Consider the following 7,997-nt stretch of genomic DNA (forward strand, 5'->3'; position numbering starts at 1 on the left):
TTTATTCCTATTCTTATTATTTTTCAAGAAATTGTTTCCTTTCTATATTAACAGTGACATACATGACAAAATAATATACAAATACTACTCACTCAGGCTCCTCAATGGTGATTGCAACTCCTTTTACGTGTTGCAACTCCCTGTGGGTGTTGTAACTCCTTGCAAGTGTTGCAACTCTCTCTCCTCAAGGAAAGTATGATTCTTGCAACTTTGACATGTGACCATAGTTGCAACTCTTCACTACTACTGCAACCCCAAGATGTGAATGTTAATAGTTACAACTTCTTATTATTGTCATTGTTGCTGCAACTCTGGTGCCATGATTCCTATTGTTGTGACTCGTGATTCCCCTTATATCACTACTACAACTCATGCTTCCCATACTACTGTTTTGTTGTTGCAACTCCCTATTTTTCTTATTATTGCATCTCAGGTGACAGTGTTACAACTGTGCACCTCTTGTGCCAGTGTGATAGTTAACCATTCAGCTATTAGTTTTGGACCAAACAAAAAATCATGAAAAAATTTCTCATGAAGCAAGACGATAGGAGAAATTAGATGACTAAGAAGAGAGGATGACTCAGCCACCACCTATCACACAGCGAAATCGAGTCATTCGATGCTTGTTTTTTCCATTTTGTGAGAAAATTGATGTAGGAGAATCATACATCCTGACTCTCATGGTTGTCCATCCACTTGTTTGATTTATTTAGATGGAAAATATCATGTACAAAAAACATTTTCTCTCCTTGATTTCAGTAACCATAAACTAATATTGAGAGAGAAGAACAAGTTATTGTACTTTCCAAATTTCTTTCAATTTAATTTGTTTTTCGCTCCAATTCGAGTAATGGTGTGTTGAGCATTCACATTTTGTTTTTTTTCTAACTAGTGCCTCATCTAAGGAGGTAGGTCCCCCTTATTATCCAAGGATTATCTATATCCATTGCTTAGATATAGTTGTAATTTCTATTCCTATCTATTTCTACATTTAGTCTATTTTTTGTATTGCTACAACTTCAAATTATTGATTGCTACAACTCAAGTGTTAATATTGTCTGCATTTATTCACTGATTGATTTTGTGAAGCATTTAGAGCATCATGTGAGTGAGGGTTGTAGCTACAACTCTACTATAGTATTAAAAATTACTTTATTTCCATAATCATAATAGCTCTATTTTTCTTGACAATTTAGATTGGGTATTTTATCAAAGCATTTGGTTTATGGTTATGTTTCTTTTATAATTAGCAAGTGTGAATTAATGTTTTTGTTGTTGAATAAATTTCATTGCACGGGAAACTTCATATTAGTTGTAGCAACCAAGATCACTTTAATACTTAACCAAGTCACTTTCAAATGTCAGTGGGATTTACTTTCCTACAACATATTAGACATTATATCTTTAATTCCTACAAGTGTGAATTGGATTGAAGGTGTGATCTAGATTACCGTGTAACTTATAAAAGCATATTTATATCTTGATCTATGGCAACATTTAGTTACTACAACTTCATAGGCATACACAGTTGTACAGGCATATACGATGCATGATAGTTTTCAATTTCCCTACGAACCCCAAGTTGACAATCAAATGAATAGCATTTTGGTTGTCTCTCTAAGCAATTAGAAAGGTAATTAAAAGGCATATCAAGGGGTGTGGCTGTTAGGTCTAGTGAATTTTTTCAAGGTGCATAATTAATCTAAAAACATGAAAGATAGAGTATCCATATTTAACCTGAAGGGAAAGGTTGAAATTTGGTGGGAAGACCTCAAGAATGTCAAGGGTATCCATGAAATAAAGATGATATATAGACATTTTGAGAAATATTTCGAGGAAAAATACCTATCATAAAGGTATTATGATGGAGAGATCAAATAATTTCATGATCATAGAGTAAGACATGAACACCTATGCAAATATATTTATAGATTTTTTGAGGTATGTAACATACATCAAGGAAATAAAGTGAAGATACAATGCTTTCTCAATGTGATGCGAAAGTCATTTCAAGATCGAATTGATTTTGATGAACCCAAGACATTTTATGACACTATATAAAAAGCTAAGTATTTTGATAATAAATCAAAGCATAAATTCCAATCCCGAGCAATGTGGAAGAAGAAGGATAGGTTGGGTTTAAGAAGAAAGGATCCAAGTCATCACGATACAAACAGCAAAGAAAAAATGTCAAATTTAGTTTTCCAACAAAAGGTGAATACCAACAAAATTATCCCAATCAAAGAGGGAATAATTTAATCAAACTAATGAAGTAAGATATATAAGAATCTAATAATAAAGGATCACTAAAATGTTGAGGATGCAAGGAAGAGCATCTAATACAAGATTTCCCTTACAAGTAGGATGATAACAAGAGAGTTTATAATTCCCAATAGGTTATTGTTGTCAATGGTGTAGTTAGGAGTATACCTCAAATTTATGTAGCTATTGAGAATTGGTAAGAAAACCATTAAGCATTAGTGGTGTAGATGACCTATTTCAATTTTAACTGACCCCAATTCTAAGCTCATTTATATTGCAACACAAATTTTCAAGGCATGTGTTTTACAGATAAAGAAGCACAACAAGTCATAGTTGGTTTAGCAAGTTATATGAGCAAAAATAAAAGTAACTAGAGCTATTGAATTCTTCCAGTTTGAAATGAGGGGATTGCACACACACACAACCTTGAATGTGCTACCAATGGGGTCATGCGATATGTTGATTCATGTGATTTGGTTGGAAATGCATAAATCCAACCTAGACTATTATAATAAGAAGTTGGAATGTCAAGATGAGAAGGAATGTGATGGACCTTACAAGGTGTGCAAAAACCTATGTTAGTGAGGAAGATTTTACCTCTATAGCTATAGAAGAATTTTAGGAAGGGATGTCCATTGTATGCTATGCATGTATTAAATTTAGCATAAGACAATCAGTAAAAAATTTAGAATCATCTAGTGTTGCAAGAATACAGGTATGTGTTTCCATAGGAGATACCAAGATTTCCTCCCAATAGGGATATTTATTTCTCAATAAATCTTATTCCAAGAGTAGTGTCTGTGTCTAGAGAATATTACAGAATGAGTAAACCTAAAATAGTGGAATTAAAAATTTTGTTGAAAGAGATGTTGGACAATAATTACATTATGCTTACTGTGTCCCCATTGAGATCACTAGAATTATTTGTTATGAAGAAAGATGGTAGCCTTAGGTTATGCATTGATTATAAAAAGTTGAATAAGATGACCATCAAGAACAAGTATATGTTGCCCAGGATTAACGACCTCTTTGATTAGGTAAGGGGAGCCACATTGTTTTCAAAATTTGACTTGAAGTCTGCATATCATCAAGTTTGAATAAAGGATGAGGACATATACAAGACTACATTCAGGACCAAGTATATTACGATTTTTTGGTGCTTCCATTTGGGCTTACCAATGCACCAACTATATTTACATGTTTCAATATCCTTATCGAATAGTTGGATAAGTTTTTTTGGTTTTTATTGACCAAGGAGGAGCATGAGGTGCACCTCAAAATGGTGTTGCGAGTACTAAGTGAACACCACTAGCTATATTCCAAATTCATTAAGTGTGATTTTTTTTTTTAGATGCAATTTCAAAGGAAAGGGTTGTAGTAGACCCCAAGAAGATCAAGATGGTCATGGATTTACTAGGAGCATAAGGAACACCTAAAAATGGTGTTGCAAGTACTAAGTGAACACCACTAGCTATATGCCAAATTCATTAAGTGTGATATCTTTCAAATGTAATTTCAAAGGAAAGGGTTGCAGTAGACCCCAAGAAGATTAAGGCAATTATGGATTTACCAAGAGCTCAAAATGTTTTAAAGGTGAGTTCATTTATGGGCTTGGATAGGTACTATAGAATATTCATTCAAGGATTTTAAAAGATTGGGAAACCAATAACTTCATTACAAAAGAAAGGGGTAATATTTGTATGGCTAGGAAAGTGTGAAGTAAGCTTTCAGCAGTTGAAGTGTCTCCATACTAGTGAACATGTTCTAAGAATTATAGATCTAAACAAATACTTCTTAATTTGTACAAATTCCTCCAAGGAAGGACTCAAAGGATTGATCATGCAAAGGGGACATGTGATTAGCTATTAATCTAGGAAACTAAATAAGCATGAAAAGAACTATGTGAGACATGATCTGGAGATTGTAACCATTATACATGCCTTGAAGATGTGGAGACACTACTTTTATGGAAGAATATTTTTATTAATGAAAAATTATAGAGGGCTTAGATATTTGTTTTGCTAGCCTCATTTGAATGTTAAGCGAGCTAGGTGGATGCCTTTCATCAAAGAGTTTGAATTTGAAATTTGGCACATTAAATGAAATAAAATTGATTGGTAGATGCACTTCACAGGAGAGTGCAAAGAATATGGCAACAATTAACATCTATGAACTAGATGTAAAAAATAGAATCAAAGATTCCCTACAGGGTGATGAATACTTCCAATATGTAAAAGGATGCTTGGAGCAAGATCTCAAAGGACCAAGGTGTGCAAATTATTAGTTAATAGAGGAAAACCTATTAATGTACAAGGTTAGGTTTTACATATCAAATTCAACAAACTTAAAAAGGCTCATAATGGATGAACTCATTAAGAGGCCTTACTCGGGCCACCCAAGTTATCAGAAAACAGTAACAGCGACAAGGAAATTATATTATTGGTCTGGGATGAAGAACGAAATTGATAACTATATTGCTAAATGTTTGGAATGTCAATAGGTTAAATTTGAGCATAAGCACCCAATAGGGTTATTGTGGTCAAATACAAATTCCATAATGGGAGTGGGAAGACATATTCATGGATTTCATCATTGGATTACCAAGAAAAACCAAGCAATATGATGCTGGTAATGGTGGATAATTTGAGTAGGGAAGCTTACTTCACTCCTGTGAAATCCACTTGTAAAGAAATTGGCATTGCCAACATTTTTATGGAAGAAATTTTTAGATTACATGGCAATCCCAAGACCATCATATCAAATTGGGATGTTAAATTCAGTTCAAAATTTTGGGAATATTTGCTTGCAAAAATTGGAACACAATTGGATTACAGTACATCCTACCATCCTCAAATAGATGGAAAAACAAAGAGAGTAAAAAGGGTGTTGTAAGATATGATAAGGATGTATGTTATGCACTAGCCCAAGAAATAGGAGGCTTATTTACCTCTAGTAGAGTTTTCCTATAATAAAGGCTATCAAGATTGTTTAAAAATGAGTCCCTTTAAGGAAATATATGGAAAAAAAAGTATAATATCTCAATAAGTTGGGATAATCCAATAAACCAGGTCACACTTGGACCAAACATTCTAAAGGAAATGGAAATGGAAAAATTAGGTAGAACCTAAAAGTAGCATACGATTGATAGAAAGTTATGCAGATTGGAACATAACTCATAAGGATTTAAATCATGAGAGCATGTGTATCTCAAGATCAAGCCAAAGAGAATTTTCTTGAGATTAGGAGCTTGTGCCAAGCTAGCACCATGTTATTGTAGACCATTCAATATCTTAAAGAGAGTGGGATTAGTGGCATATAGGCTTACCTTACCTCATAGTGTGAAAGTGAAAAATGTTTTCCATGTGTCTTTTCTTAAGAAATATGTACATGATACTAATCATATCATTGATTGGGTTTAAATTCAAGTGGAACCCAAAGGAGAGTTCCCACCAAATCCCCAATGTATACTCGACAAGAAGGAGACTTTACTCTAGAACCAAGTTATCGTACAAGCTAATGTGCAATGGAAGCACTTTAGAGTAGATGAGGCCACATGGGAAATAAATGATGCCATCAAAATGGCATACCCATTTTATTTGTTGTATTTAGTATTTTCCATGGATAGTATAACATCGAAGGTAGTGATCCTTTAAGGGGGAGGAGATTCTATGAGCCCATTTAAGCCTCGTTTTTGTAATTGTATTTATGATTGATATTGTTGGAATGGTTGGCATTGATATCTTGCTAAAATTTTATTTGATGTAATGCATTTTATTTTAATGTGTTGTTAAAGTTGAAGAAAAGAGAAGTCTACACAGATCCTAATGCCTGAGATATGAGAGGGAATGTCCAATTTCCCTTGTCCCCATAAATATGATGGGTAATTGTTACCAACTTCCATCAATTGTGAGAAAGAATGTGAGTGGTACATAATTGCTTTAGAGGTATGGGCAATGTACCCATTCTAGATGCTTTTGAATTGACCACATAGTGTAGGTATTCGACCTCGAATTCTTATGTAGATTAGTTGTTTGGGGAAAGAGGGCACAAGTGGTGAGTGGTTGCTATGGGGTGTGCAAGAGATAGAGAAGTGCATGCATGTGGAACTAGAGAAATATGATGGGTCATTGTTACCAACTTCCATCAATTGTGAGAAAGAATGTGAGTGGTACATAATTGCTTTAGAGGTATGGGCAATGTACCCATTCTGGATGCTTTTGAATTGACCACATAGTGTAGGTATTGGACCTCGAATTCTTATATCCCTATCTGGGGGTAAGAAGAATTGAAAGTTTTCCTTGATTAGAGACCCTACAAGGGTGTGGTAAATGCCTAGTTTGGAAATCTCTACAATGTAGTTTGCAAAATCGTTTTAAAAAATATAGGAACCCTAGGCTATCATAAATTTGTGTGTGTGTGTGTGTGTAATATATTAATAAGAGTTTATCAGGACATTGTTTCCCCAAGATATAATCCAAAATGCTAGCCTTTCTAATTGTATGTGTTTTGGTTGAGTCTTGAAGTTTTTAGTGTCAAAGGAGCGATAGGTATTCTCAATTACTTGGGTGTATTTTAGGGATTTATACATTGGGCCTCCCTTTGACCTCATTAGGGGGGATTTTAGTTAAAGGCTATATAGTAAAGGATTTTAGATACCTTTATGGATTTTTTAAGATTTATCTATCTTCATAAGTCTTATGGTTAAGTGTATTCCTTATTGGAAGTGGTTTTAGTCCTTATAAGTAGGCTTGAAGTCATATTTTGTAAGTTTGCAATTTTGGAAATTTGAGGATGGAAGTACTATGCTTAGCCCCTGGCTACATGGGCCAATGGTGGTCGTGATTGAGGACTTAGCCAAAAAGGTGTTAAGGGTGGAATTCTGACAAAAGTTGGATGTTCTAGATATCTAGGCATCTGGAAGTTCCCCATGCCTGGGGATCCAACAAAAGTTGGATGTTTTGGATATTCATATATCTAGGTACTTGGGCATCCAAAAATTTAAATAGGTGGTATTTTATGAAAATCCTCAATGTTGAAGGCCTAGAGGGTAAGAAGCTACAATGACGGAACTCAAAACTAATGGAACCACAACATCATGGCTATGAGAGATTTAGAATACAAGAAAATTTTAAATGCAAACCTTTTTGAAAAACATCAATTTGGATGCCAACTCAACAAGCCAAGTGGTAGTTATGAGGAATCAACATCGAAGAGCCCCAATCCATGTTGGTGGATATGTTCGTGATGTGGCATGTTGACATGTCATGTTGTCATGGCATAAAGGACCAGATTAGATGATGTTGCATGATGACGTGGTGTGTGGACATGGCGTGGTAGTGTGGAAAAGATTATGTGACATCCACAATGGTAGAGGTGATGTGGAATCTTAAATTCTGAAAATTTAGAGTTTTGTAAAAATGGCCTTTTGGGTTTTCTAGGATCTAGATGAATATGGAATATTTGAATTTCCAAATGAATCCAAAAATTTTGAAAATATGGATATCCAAATACTTGAAAGATTAACCATGTTAAATAATATGATGGGGTGTGATGATGATGAGGAAACCAAATTATGAAGTGATGAGGTGGAGGTCAGGTGGTAGTTTTTGTGGAAACAGAATGGATTTATCCGGACATAGGATGATATGGATCCTTAAAAATATCATTTTTTATAAAGAGGGCCCTTTTGATTTTTTCAAATTCAGATGTTGACAATTAACTTAGCTCTTTTCCTG

The sequence above is a fragment of the Pinus tabuliformis genome, chromosome 3_1, assembly GCF_031772625.1.
Source record: "Pinus tabuliformis cultivar Carrire ecotype Pingquan chromosome 3_1, CPIR1, whole genome shotgun sequence".
NCBI classification, from domain to species: domain Eukaryota; kingdom Viridiplantae; phylum Streptophyta; class Pinopsida; order Pinales; family Pinaceae; genus Pinus; species Pinus tabuliformis.